A 14,977-nucleotide genomic window follows, 5' to 3' on the forward strand; every position below is an offset into this window, starting at 1 on the left:
ATATGTGGACAACCAATAGGGTTGATGAGTCCGTAGTCCGAGTTGGTCGGTGCCATAGGATACGCCGACTCTAGTGTGAAGGATACTGGAAAGGATCGTCGGGGACGAGGAATGGAAGTATCTGGATCCGACTTGATGTAACTAAGTAGAAGACTTGCATTTGGCTAGGTTTTACCCCCGACATGCGCCAGTACTTATACCAAATGGTTGTGAGAGAGTGTGTTGACTTAACCCCCGCCAAGGTTTGTCCCGAGGGATGAAGGACCCATTACCAATCGGCTGCTCAAGACCGGTGAAATGATCCGTGAGAGAATCCAAGATATCTTAAATGGTTGAGGATGTGAGTGGACTTTCCTAAAGAAGTACGGTGCTATGACTTAAAGCATGTCCGCCAATAGAGACCAAGCATACATAGAGTTAGATTCATTCATTCATTGTTTGTCTCATATCATATTGCATTTATGTTTGTTCGGAATCCCGCCATTTATGTTATTATGGATTTTTAATCGCCTTACCGAGTTTCTTTGAAACTCATTCCTTTATTGTACAATGTTGTTAGACTATCCCGCAGTGTACCGAGTACTATGACGGTCCCTATGAAGAAGCGCAAGGCGAAGAGGCATATCTCCAGGAAGGTGATTGCGGTTACCACAATTACTCCGAAGATCCCGCGAGTGGTTATGCTCCGTACGATGCTTAGTCCGACCATTGAGTGGAAGCGTCCTTGTGCCATTTATGAGATTTACACTTACAAGGATGTTGTCTATAAAGTGGAGAACAATTTAGTTACCCAATGTACTTGTTAATGGGATTAGGTTTTGTCTAGTTTATTCTTTTAGAGCTACTTTTCCGCTGGTTGTAAAGTGGGATTTTTGCCTCGCTTTACTTATCTCGTTTGATACTCGATTATATTTAGTATTCTAATTCATTTATGATTCATTCTTTCTATATTGGATCTATGATTTATCTTCCGCACTCATGTTATGATTGTTCATGATTATGTTATTGTTTATGTGGGAGGTTGATCACTCGATACCCGATCTTCGGGCTGTGGATCACACTCTCGGGTATGCCGGATAGGGTACCGGCCGGGAGGGCGTGACGATTGGTATCGTGAGCCCAAGGTTCGAGGAGATCCTAACCACAAAAGACAACAACTCGAACATTCCCGAGTCATTGATCCGAAATGACTCTTCTACTCTTAGAAGTGAATAATAGAACACCGAATTAGAAACTTGACCTTTGAGGCATAACGGAACATTTCGAATAACATACCATAATTATACTTGAACAAATGTCACTAATGCAAGGAAAAGAAAGTTGCATAACATACAATAATTAGAGAGAAACAAAATGAACTTCATTAATTTCAAAAGTTTTTACAACGATTACATCCGAAATGCATAAATGGAAATCCTAAGGTACAATCTATCTAGGTGATCTACTCGATCTCTCGTATGCTCGAACTCCTCTCGCTAGCCGGGTCACCCGATGCTCTATCCTATCCCGTCGTGACTCCATCCTCTCGTACATCTGCTCCCCGTCCGACCTCCATTCTCTCTAGCATGGAAGTCATCGATCTCATCTCGTGCACCAAGATCCGAAGTCTCCGGAACCGCATGTGAAGGGCCACCTACCTCGAAGTGTGATGAAGGAAACTCGTGATGCACAGTGCTCAGCCTCGCGCATATCTCGCATCATCTCCGGCCTGATCATCACTATCGGGACCGATATCCTCTCCTCCATCCTCTCGATCCCCGATCCTCATCCTCCGATTCATCATCATCCTCACCCTCCGGACCAGGAGATCTCTCTCCGATCGATGCGGTCTCATCCGACGAATGGTCCGAGTCCCAATGGGGTATCCCCGTGATCTAGTGTCCACCGGTGTATCCTCGAAACTCACCCCGAAATGCCCGAAGATCAAAGTCGGTAGCCTCCCATAGCAAAGGTTCCGCATGCTAGGCCGCAGAACTAAGTCCAAAGCATGACCTGCCGAATGATGTAGGAGAGATCGATCTCGAAGCCCATGTAGATGCGGTAGATGACTAAGGCCTCCATCACTGTGACCCGATGGTGATGTCCGGCTTTCGGCATGGTTTCGGCCGACTATGCGACCGATAATACGTGCAGAACCCGTCATCCGTCTGCTAGTCCACGGTGTGAAGCATCGACGGCTATCCCATAGCGTAGAGCATATCTCGCGAAGCTCGTACGGCATCAGATGGCTGTCTAGATCTGCTCCTGCAGGTATCCACACACACCGCGGGGGGGGGGGGGGGGGGGGCGGCCGGGCCCCGGGGCGGGGGGGGGGGGGGGGGGGGGGGGGGGGCCCGGCCCCCCCCGGGGCCGGGGCCGGGGGGGGGGCCCCCCCCCGCCCCCCCCCCCCCCCGCCCCCCCCCCCCCCCCCGGCGCGGCCCCCCCCTTTCTTTTGGGTAAAGAGGGTGGGGGCGGCCCCCCCCTGGGTAGTTTAAATGTTGACTTTAAAGTTGGACCTTGATTTGATCTTATCTTGTTGCTTGTAGACCCTTTTGGTTGACGATTTGGTGTCGGAAACCAAGCCCATGGACATTGTCGATGATGCCCCTCACTTGAGAGCATTGTCAGTGTTAGTTTTGAATCTGCGCACCGAAGAGGGGTGAATTAGTTGAAATACCTAATGAACTCCTGTGCCCAATCTGAATATATTTCCCGAAACTAGACTTCTTGATGGACTTGTAGGAGAAAATCTCACTCAATTTGACCCCATATAACCTTCCAAATCCCTGTCCGAAGTTGCTGAACTATGTCTGTCAAATCCTGCTTGCGCATCGAAGAAGATGAGCCTAGTTGGTGAACCTAATGAACTCCAATTCTTGATCCAAAGGTATTTCTAGAAACTAGACTTCTTTATTGACTCGTAGAAGAAAACCTCACTCAATTTGACCTTGTATAGCCCTCCGAATCCCTGTTTGAACCTTGTCATCCCGATTGGTCGACTCATTGGTCGACCGGACCAAGAGACCAATCCAATCGACCAATGGTGTCCGAATTTACCAATTTGGTCCTGTCTCCTCTATTTAAGTCAAATCTCGGGATTACTTCGCCTCCTATGCCTCCTAAGCCTCTGGAATGAGTTAGAACCCTAATCTAATCAATTCCCTTGCATTCCTTGGTGATCTCTCTCAAGACTTGAAGTAATCTTCTTCCTCTCGCATCAAAGGTATGTCTACTCTCTTTTCTTTCTTCTCCATCTCTGATTTTCTTTCTTTAATCTGTTCTTGGCTGAGATCAGGAAGAAGATGATGCACTCTTGCAACCATCCACTCCATGATCTCATCTTGTTCCTTGAGATCTATGATCATCATCATGATCTCAACCCCAGCCAGTGGAATCTTTGAAAACCCTAACCCTAATCCTTTGAAACCCTAACCTAGGTGATTATCTGAGAACCTTTTTGGTAACCTCCCATGTGAGGGAAACCTCATGGGTAATGTGGAGGTTGATCTAAATTCAATATTCTTTAATTCTTCTTGTTGTAATTGGCCAATCATCAATTCCCTCCCTCCTGTGATCTTAACCTTTTTATGGGAACTTAAGGGTGAAACCCTAATTTCTTGGGTTAGATCAAGAACCCATCTTTTGACCATGATTATCTTCCCATAATGTTTCTATTAACCTAAACAAGATTTTCTTATTATGTTCTTGATTGCAACCATTCCCCTTCTTCTTGTGATCATAACCTTTTCATGAGAGCCATAAAGGTTGAAACCCTAATTTCTTGGGTTAGATCAAGAACCCATATTTTTACCATGACTTGATGATTTTATCTTCCCATATGATTCTAATACATCCTAAGAAGTTCCCCTTCGAATTTCGGATCAATCCGACTTCAAACGAAGAAGTTATGGCCAAAACAGTTTTCACTATTCCGCATCGACTCGATTGGTCGACTCGATTGGTCGACCGGGTCAAGAGACCAAGGCAATCGACCAATGAAGTCGGTAGCTTCAATTTTCGCTCGATTTGATTCGTTTGCTCTCTGATCTTTTAGGTATCTTTCCTAATGTTATATCTATGCTTGTTAGGGGTTTATTTGCCATGTTTGGTGTCTCTCTCTTTGATCTTTGGATTATCTTCGGCGATAATCAGGTAAGGACAGTTGATTCCTTAACTACATAGATTGCTTGTTCTCTGGTTTCTACATTATGAAACTATGAGATTACCTACTGTTATTGTATTTTAATTCTGATCTCCTACTGTGGGAACAGTAGCACTTATTTATATCATCTTTTCATTGTTTATGTTATATGAATTACTTATTACTGCTTAATCTGATGTTGCTTTTACATTCTCTTTTATATGATGAACTACTGGTTGTGTATGTCATGACTGATCTGAGAATGTGTTTTCTTAAGTTTGGTTTGGGATTGGGAAGTGTCCTTTTGACACTTCTGTCCTTGGACATTATCGGAAATAGTATGGGATGTTTCCGGGGTTGCCCATCGACACTTTCCCGAATCAATGGTTGTCATACCTAGGGATGTCTAGCAGTGTTTGGCTAGGATATACCCCTGTTATATCAGACCCGATTCGGAAGGGTATTGAGACCGAACGACCCGTGGTAGCAATGGGGATTCACGGGTGCTCAAGACCGGTAACCAACCCGTGAGAGGACGGGAATCACATTGTGGGGGCCATTTATTGGATGGTTGCATATGGCTAGACTTGGGCTCATGGGCGCTCGAGACCGGTGAGTTATATCCGTGAGAGGACATGAGAGCTTCCCGTTTACCATATGTGGATAACCAATAGGGTTGATGAGTCCGTAGTCCGAGTTGGTCGGTGCCATAGGATACGCCGACTCTAGTGCGAAGGATACCGGAAAGGATCGTCGTGGACGAGGAATGGACGTATCTGGAACTGAGTTGATATAACTGACTAGATGACTTGCATTGGGCTAGGCTTTCCCCTGACATGCGCCGGTACTTATGCCAAACGGTTGTGAGAGAGTGTGTTGACTTAACCCCTTACCATGGAAATTGTCCGAGAAGGATGCAGGACCCATTACCAATCGGTCGCCCGAGATATCTTAAATGGTTGGAGGGAATCCAAGATATCTTAAATGGTTGAGGATGTGAGCGGACCTACCCAAAGAAGTACGGTGCTATGACTTAAAGCATGTCTGCCATAGAGACCAGCATACATAGAGTTTAGATGCATACATACATTACTTGTTTCATATTGCATTGCATCTTGTTATGGTTTGCTTCCATGTTATTTATGTTGTTATGGATTAACTTGCCTTACTGAGTTTCTTTCGAAACTCATTCCTTTTTTTTGTGCAATCTGTTGTTAGCCTTCTCTACAGGTTTGTATTTCTTTGACGGCCCGTATGAGGAAGCGCAAGGTGAAGAAGATGAAGACTGAAGAACAAGAAGAGCTAACTGAAGATGTGGATTAGATTTTCTTTGTTTCTTCTAGACTTATCTTTTACTTTACTTGTATTAGCTTAGAGCTTTATTTAGATTTCGATCTACCTTCCGCATGTGTTTGTAGGGTATATTTCCGCTATACTCTACAGTTGTCTTTTGATTTGGTATCTTGTTATTCCGCACTCTGATATTCTATAGTGATCCTTCTGAGATCCTTTCTTGACTTTTATTATAAATTACTTGAACATTATGATTTGTTCTTGCTTTTGATTATGTTATTGTGCGAAATGGATATGATTGTTCCTAAACTTGATCTTTGTGGGGGGGGGGGGGGTGGCGCCCCCTCGCGGTTGGGGGGGGGGGGGGCGGGGGGGGGGGGCCTCCTCCCCTGTAAGTAAGGTTGCTGAAGAACAACCTCACTAGCTCCGGGTATACCGGTAGATCCTCGGTGAAGAGATGAGTCCACTGTAAAGTGTCGAACCTCTGCCGAATCCTAAAGGCTCTGAGCTGGCATAAGTGAAGTAGACGTCCCATCTCGATGTTGCAGTAGCTGAAGTAGGCCTCGTACGGGAACTCGGCTCGAGGGGTGTCAAACATGTCCGGTCTCCTAACCTCCTGTCTAGGCTCGAAAGGAACCCGACCTCTCGCCCCTAAGAGCACCTACGATGCGACCACGACCTCTACCTCCTCCCTCGCCCTCCCCTCTCGCATAGTGTATCCGTGAAAGAGACAAGAGACAATTCCAATTAGTGCTATTTTAAGATTTGAGCCAAAAGGGTATTTTCGTAATTTTTCGGAAAATTTCAAATTTGGGGGAAATTTGATTTGAACATACTAGCATGTGCGCAATACTTGGAATTTCATGTCTATGAAGTTGTTTTGATGAAAATCGATCGGAAGCTTGGGTTAAAGCGAAAAATTCAGCAAGAAGGAAATTTGGGGATTTTGCAATTTAGGTCAAAATTGGATTTTTGAAAAGTTGAAATTGGTTAAATCAAATTGTATGGACCTATCTACAATGTCATCTTGAGCATGTAGCATTTGATCTCGTGCGAAAATTTCAAGCGGTTTGAGAGAAAACGAAATTTTTCTAAAGATATCGATTTCGGTATAAAACTTTGCGAGATGAGCACCAATGTGTTAAAACTTGTTGTCTATGCATGGCATTGTGTTTAAAACCTAGGGAATATGTTTCTAAGCATTCCTAAGCATGATTTCTAGCATTGGATACAAGTAAAGCATGGTTTTATTGAAATGCAAGCATGAGAAGATGAAAATGGAAGAAAGAATGGGAGATTTACCTTGTTTGTGAAGATGGTGTGTTGTGGTGTTGTTGTTGAAGCACTAAATCACCTCAAGAACACTTGTGGGAACTCTTGGAGATTTTCCCTAGAGCTCTCTCACCTTTGGAAGAAGTTAGAATGAGGTTGGAATGTGAAAATGAGGCTTATAATGCGAATTTTCGCATTCTGTCTCATTGGTCGACTCATTGGTCGATCGGGTCACTCGACCAATCACTCGACCAATGGTCACAGTGACCTCATTTGCTGTTGAATTTTTGGAAAATGTGATTTTTGCCTTATGGAATATTGTTTGATGACTATATGGATATATTTGAGCATGATTTAAGTTTTCAAATCATTTGGACTTGTGGTTTATGTTGAATCTTCAAATTCGGTATTTTGATGTTCTCGGTTTTTGCGAATGGTTACTCGAGAAGTGGGCGTGGTGAATCCAGTGGTCATGGAGGTGGTGAGATACCAAATGTTGATCGGGGTACTCATGAGATCCCCGGTGCCCCGAATGTTGGAAGTTTCAGGAGATATTGCCAATATTATGGGCAATATGATGCAGCAACAAGCAGCTCGGTTCAACCAGATGTTGGTGGGTTTCGGACTCGCATAATGAGACCCGGGCTGGTGCTAATGTGAATCCTCATGCCGCAGTCCCCGAATGCGGGAGGTTTAGCCGGAACTCCTCATACTCGCTTGATGGAGAGTTTTCGCAAGATGCAAGTACCCACTTTTACTTGGAGTTACCAAGGACCCCTTGTTTCCTAACAAGTGGCTTCGTGAGTTGGAGAAGGCTTTCCGACATCCGCAATGCTCGGAAGCTCGAGAGATTTTGTTTCCTGAGCGAAGTTGCAACAAGAAGCTGATGCATGGTGGATCTCCACTCGTCTGTTTTGGAAGGTTTGCATGCAGGAGTTGTAACTTGGGAGTTATTCAAAGAGGCTTTTTGTATGAACTACTTTCCCGAGGCGGTGAAAGATGCGAAAGAAGCCGAGTTCATGATTCCGACTCAAGGAACTCTGTCTTTGTTGGAGTACCAACAGAAGTTCGAGGAGCTTCATTTCTTTGCTCCAGATTCTTTGAAGGAAGACCTCGCCAAAGCAAAGAAGTTCTTCAAAGGATTGCGCCCTGCCATTAAAGCTTACCTCACAGTCCAGCCTATAGTGAGCTATGCTCAAGTGGTGCGAACTCGAAAAAGTTGGAAGAAACAGAGAAGGAAAGTGCTCGTGTGCAAAAGCCTTGGCAGTCAAGGAATTCTGGTTTGGTGGATCGCAATGACCGTCGTTTTGTGAGACCTACACCCTACCCCACTCCTACCTTTCGGGCTAAGAGTGTAGGTCGTAACACGGGTTTTCAGCAGCCCGGCCGGTTTAGACAAGATGGCGGAAACCGACCACCAGCAAGTGCAAGTGCAAGTGCAAGTGCAAGTGCAAGGCCTTTTGTTCGAAGCCCTCTCATTGCAGCCACCCCCGTTGGATCCAAGCAATCCTGTTTGCTTCTACCGCAAGCAAGCTGGTCATTTTGCTCGTGCTCTGTCCGAAGCGGCCGCCCAGCAGCAGCGCCTTTCTGTGGTGAAGAGTGCTCCCGCTCCTCCCTCTCGGTAGAGTTTTCAGTATTTCCAAGTCTGAGCAGGATCCAAGCCATGATGTGATTACGGTGTACATTGTTAGTCGCTTCTATTTCGCATTTGTCTTATTTGATACGGGTGCATCTCATTCGTTCATGTCATCTCGCATTCATCAAGAAGACTAACCTAATCCCAGGAAGTTGTCTAGTTGTTTATTGATTAGTACACCTACTGGTCCGTTGTGAAACTAGATAAGGGGTTATCTAAATGTCCCGTGTTGATTGGTGAGAAGAACTTGGAAGCCAATTTTGTGATTCTTGACATGAAGGACTTCGATGTTATTTTGGGAATCGATTGGTTGACAGCCCACAAAGCTGTGTTCCTTTGTTCCTCAAAGAAGATTCAGTTCCATATTTGTGGAAGTCCGGTCTTTGAATTTCGGGGTGAAAAGAGAAGGGTTTGTAAGAAGGTGCTTTATCGCAGACTGATGCAAGTCTATGCCCTAGTGGATGATGCTTCATCTGAAGGCAAGGGTATAGTGGAGAAAAGAGTCGACGAAGTCGAGTAGTCTGCGACTTTGTTGATGTCTTCCCGATGATCTATCGGGAGTGCCTCCGGCGAGAGATGTCGAATTTTCTATTGATCTCGTCCCCGGTGCTGCACCGGTATCTAAAGCTCCGTACGGGATGGCTCCTACTGAGTTAAAAGAGTTGCAAAATCAGTTGAATGAGCTCATTGATAGAGGTTTCGTGCAGCCTAGTGTGTCACCTTGGGGAGCTCCGGTCTTGTTCGTCAAGAAGAAAGACGGTAGTATGCGCTTGTGCATCGACTACCGTGAGTTGAATAAGTTGACTATCAAGAATAGATATCCGCTGCCCGGAATCGATGATCTCTTCGATCAGTTGAAGGGTGCAGTTGTGTTCTCAAAGATTGACTTAAGGTCCGGATATCACCAATTGAAAGTGAAGTCTAGTGATATCTTCAAGACAGCTTTCCGAACGCGGTATGGTCACTACGAGTTTAGAGTCATGCCCTTCGGATTGACCAATGCTCTGCGGTGTTCATGGACCTCATGAACCGAGTATTTCATGATGTGCTTGATAAGTTTGTGATTGTTTTCATTGATGACATCTTGATCTATTCGAAGAGCGAAGAAGAGCATGCGAGTCATCTAAGTTTCACTTTGCAAAGGTTGCGAGAAAAGAAGTTGTTCGCTAAGTTTAGCAAGTGTGATTTCCGGCTTAAGAGAGTGGTATTCCTTGGTCATGTAGTTTCAGCCGAAGGTATTCGTGTCGATCCCGAAAAGGTCCAAGCTGTGGCTGATTGGGAAAGACCGAAGTCGAGAACGGAAATAAGAAGTTTTCTTGGATTGGCGGGTTACTACCGAAGGTTTATTGAGAACTTTTCTCGGTTGGCTGCTCCTATGACTAAGTTGACCAGGAAAGAAGAGAAGTTTGTTTGGTCTGACGCTTGTGAGAAGAATTTCCAAGAGTTGAAGGATAGATTGACAAGTGCCCCGGTTTTGACTATACCTGATAGTTCCGGTGGTATGACAGTTTATACCGATGCGTCAAAGATTGGTTTGGGTTGTGTACTCGATGCAGCATGGCAAGGTCGTAGCCTATGCTTCTCGGCAATTGAAGGATTATGAGCGGAATTACCCCACTCACGATCTAGAACTTGCCGCCGTTGTCTTTGCTTTGAAGATTTGGCGACATTATCTTTACGGTGAGAAGATTGCCATTTTCACGGATCATAAGAGTTTGAAATACTTCTTTACCCAAAAGGAGTTGAACATGAGACAAAGGAGATGGTTGGAACAAGTCTCCGATTATGATTGTGATATTCAGGTATCATCCTGGGAAAGCAAATGTTGTTGCTGATGCTCTTAGTAGGAAGAACCAGAAGAAGACTTTGGATTTGAATGCTTTGAGTTTACCATTGTGGTCTTCTATTGAGAGTTTTGATTTGGAAATCGTCCCTGAGAATTCTGATTTTATTCTTTCCGCCATGACGGCAAGATCTGGTCTTAGAGATAAGATTGTTGCTCACAGAGTTCGATCAAGAGTTTTTGATCAAAGTTGAGAAGATTTCTTCGAATCCTGAGTCGGACCCCGACTTTGGTATATCCATGGATGGTGCTTTGTTGTTTAGAGGAAGATTGTGTGTGCCTGCAAACGAAGAAGTTAAGAAAGAAATATTGAAGGAAGCACACCGGTCGGTCTTTCTATCAGTACACCCGGAAGCACCAAGATGTACAAGGACTTGAAGGAACATTTTTGGTGGATTGGTCTAAAGGCGGATGTTGATGATTTTGTTGCCAAGTGTTAGACTTGCCAGCGTGTGAAAGCCGTTCGACAACCTCCATCTGGATTACTTCAACCCCTTCTTATTACTAGTTGGAAGTGGGAGGATATCTCCATGGACTTTGTGACTAGCTTGCCTCGGACAAGTAAAGGCAATGACACTGTGTGGGTGATTGTTGATAGGTTGACCAAATCAGCCCATTTCATTCCTATGAAGATCACTCATACTCCGGATAAGCTAGCAAGGCTTTATGTGGATAATGTGGTGCGTCTGCATGGTGTGCCATTGAGTATTGTTTCGGATCGTGATCCTAGGTTCACCTCAAGGTTTTGGAATAGTTTGCAGAAGGCCTTGGGAACCCAATTGAACTTGAGTACAGCTCATCATCCACAGTCGATGGACAATCCGAGCGGACAATTCGGACATTGGAAGACATGCTCGAGATCTTGTGTGGTGGATATGGGTGGTAATTGGGATGAACACCTAGCTTTGGTTGAGTTTGCCTATAACAACGGTTATCAAGCCACAATAGGCATGGCTCCATTCAAGGCTTTGTATGGCAGTACTTGTAGGACACCTTTGTACTGGACTGAGACAGGTGAAAGAAAAGTCTTAGGTCCTGAGATGATTGAAGCTACAAGTGCTATGGTAGATATGATAAGAGAAAGGATTAAGTCCGCCTAGTCAAGACAGAAATCTTATGCTGATAAGAGAAGGACCGATTTGGAATTTCAAGTTGGAGAGAAAGTCTTTCCGAAGGTCTCACCAATGAAGGGTGTGATGAGATTCAATGTTAAGGGAAAGCTTAGCCCTCGTTACATTGGACCTTTCGAGATTTTGGGAAAGGTTGGACCTGTTGCGTATCGATTAGCATTACCTCCGCCTCTTGCTGGTGTGCACAATGTGTTTCATATTTCGATGCTCCGAAAATACATAGAGAATCCGGAACACATTTTGCAGCAAGCACCCGAAGGACTTAGTGCTGATTTGACCTATGATGAAGAACCGGCCGAAATCTTGGATAGGAAGGACAAGCAGCTGCGGAATCGCGCCATTCCTTTGGTGAAGATTCGGTGGAAGAACCATACCCCTGAAGAAGCTTCTTGGGAGAAGGAAGAAGATATGAAGGAGAAGTTTCCTTACCTCTTTGGAAGCACAGTACGCTTTCAATTTCGGGGGACGAAATTTCTTTAAGGGGGGAGAATGTAAAACCCAGCCCTAACCTTGACCCGGAAACCTTGTTATTTGTAGGTCCGATGACCCGAAGTAAAGTAAGAAGTCAGCTTTGGGCCATCCCAGAGAGGACTTGGTGTCCGGCTTTGAATCCATGAAAGTTGATGATGAGGTTCTATTTATGGAAACTGAATCCTGATGAAGATCTAATTAGTTGATGGACTTGGAGTGCTCTCTATCTTGGTTTGAAGGCATTTCTACCTATTAGGTAAGTCACTTGACTTGTGTGCAAAACCCCTTTAGGATTGGATTTGATCCGGGCCTTCAATTCCCTGTTTTGGTCTTGTTTGTCGACATTGGTCGATCGATTGGTCGATCGGGCCATCGACCAATCCACTCGACCAATGAGTGCTGTCTTTGGCAATTAGGTTGTTCTTGCTCTATTTAAGTCCAATCTCGAGTCCACTTCGTATTTGCTGCCTCCAAACCCTCCGGAACGAACCAAAGACCTCTCGCAAGTCATCTCTCTTGCATCCTTGGTGTTTTCTTGACGGATCTTCGTCGAAACTCTTCTTTTTGCATCAAAAGGTATGTCTACTCTCTCTTCTTCTCCTCCATCTTTGTTTTTCTTTCCTTTTTGAGTTGAGACAGTAGAAGAGATGCTGCATTCTCTGTTGCAAACATCTCTGAACATGTTCTCATGATCATCCTAAGGATTTGAGGCTAGAACAATGATCTTAACCATGATCATTGCAAGCTTTTGAAGGAATCATGATCAAACCATGATTTAATCTCTGTTAAACTTCTAATCTGAATTCTGATCTCTTTGGATCTTCTATGTTGATCATGTTAGTAGGTAATTACTGTGTTTTCTTTCCATGATCCATAATCTATAGATTCTAGTTGTTCTCTTCTACCATACTATGTGTTCTTCATGATGCATGATAGTTACATATATGGTAGGTTTTATTTCCTTATTTAGATTTATGCTTCTAAGCCTTATTCCATGAAGATCTATGTATGTTTTCATGTTTTCATTACCGAAAGCAATGATCCATCCTCCTATTGTTCTTGTCTTTGTTTTCTATTTCAAATTCATCAAGATCCATGGTTGAGTTAATTATGGTAACTTTTTGTTTCCTAATTTGGATCTTGATATCTTGATTTGATTGGTGTTTTGAGGTCCCCTATTTGTTAGAATACTACTGATGTAGTCTACCCCTTGATTAGTACCCTTTTGAACCACCAAATTCGGATTTCATATCTTAAAACTCTGATTTTTTTGGCTACTGTCTGCATTGGTCGACTGGACCACTCGACCAATGAGTACAGCAACTCCAGATTTGGTCTGTTTCGGATGTTTTGATATCTTTTCTGTTAGGGATCTTTCCTAATATGTTGTATATACTTGTTTAGGACCTTCTTCTCAAGTTTGCCAAGATCTTACTTGATTTCTTAGGATTCCTTTGCGAGTTATAAAAGGTAAGGATGGTTATTTCCTTAATTACATAGATAGCATGAATCTAGTTTCTATATTTGAATATCATTAATATGTTTCCTAAATTAGATTCTTACAATGATATACTACTGTTGCATAACTTTGATTACAGTAGCATTATTTATTCATGTTGAATTGATTCATGTATGATTTACTTACCGATTATATACAAGTGATTGTACTTATTGATTTCTTTCCATATATGGAGTTACCATATATGTGATGATATGAATTGATGCATGTGTATGCTTAAGTATGGTTTGGAAAGGAGAGGTGTCCTTTTGACACTTCTGTCCTTGGACTACTACGGGAATATTATGGGATGTTTCCGGAGATGCCCTCTGGACACCTTCCTAAACTGTTGGATGACATATCTAGGATTTGTCTAGTAGTGTTTGGCTAGGATGTCCTGTTATGTCAGACCCTAATCGGAGGGGTATTGAGACCGAACGACCCGTGGTAGCAATGGGGATTCATGGGCGCTCAAGACCGGTAACCAACCCGTGAGAGGACAGGGAATCACATTGTGGGGGCCATTTATTGGTAGGGTTGCATATGGTTAGACTTGGGCTCACGGGCGCTTAAGACCGGTAACCAACCCGTGAGAGGACGTGAGAGCTTCCCGTTTACCATATGTGGACAACCAATAGGGTTGATGAGTCCGTAGTCCGAGTTGGTCGGTGCCATAGGATACGCTGACTCTAGTGTGAAGGATACCGGAAAGGATCGTCAGGGACGAGGAATGGAAGTATCTGGATCTGACTTGATGTAACTAAGTAGAAGACTTGCATTTGGCTAGGTTTTACCCCGACATGCGCCAGTTCTTATACCAAATGGTTGTGAGAGAGTGTGTTGACTTAACCCCCCGCCAAGGTTTGTCCCGAGGGATGAAGGACCCATTACCAATCGGCTGCTCAAGACCGGTGAAATGATCCGTGAGAGAATCCAAGATATCTTAAATGGTTGAGGATGTGAGTGGACTTTCCTAAAGAAGTACGGTGCTATGACTTAAAGCATGTCTGCCAATAGAGACCAGCATACATAGAGTTAGATTCATTCATTCATTGTTTGTCTCATATCATATTGCATTTATGTTTGTTCCGGAAATCCCGCCATTTATGTTATTATGGATTTTTAATCGCCTTTACCGAGTTTCTTTGAAACTCATTCCTTTATTGTACAATGTTGTTAGACTATCCTGCAGGTACTGAGTACTATGACGGTCCCTATGAAGAAGCGCAAGGCGAAGAGGCATATCTCCGGGGAAGGTGATTGCGGTTACCACAATTACTCTGAAGATCCCGCGAGTGGTTATGCTCCGTACGATGCTTAGTCCGACCATTGAGTGGAAGCGTCCTTGTGCCATTTATGAGATTTACACTTACAAGGATGTTGTCTATAAAGTGGAGAACAATTTAGTTACCCAATGTACTTGTTACTGGGATTAGGTTTTGTCTAGTTTATTCTTTTAGAGCTACTTTTCCGCTGGTTGTAAAGTGGGATTTTTGCCTCGCTTTACTTATCTGTTTGATACTCTGATTATATTTAGTATTCTAATTCATTTATGATTCATTCTTTCTTTATTGGATCTATGATTTATCTTCCGCACTCATGTTATGATTGTTCATGATTATGTTATTGTTTATGTGGGAGGTTGATCACTCGATACCTGATCTTCGGGCTGTGGATCACACTCTCGGGTATGCCAGATAGGGTACCGGCTGGG

This window comes from Hakea prostrata, chromosome 10 (assembly GCF_041222555.1).
Source record: "Hakea prostrata isolate BN-2017 chromosome 10, UWA_Hpros_2, whole genome shotgun sequence".
Lineage (NCBI taxonomy): Eukaryota > Viridiplantae > Streptophyta > Magnoliopsida > Proteales > Proteaceae > Hakea > Hakea prostrata.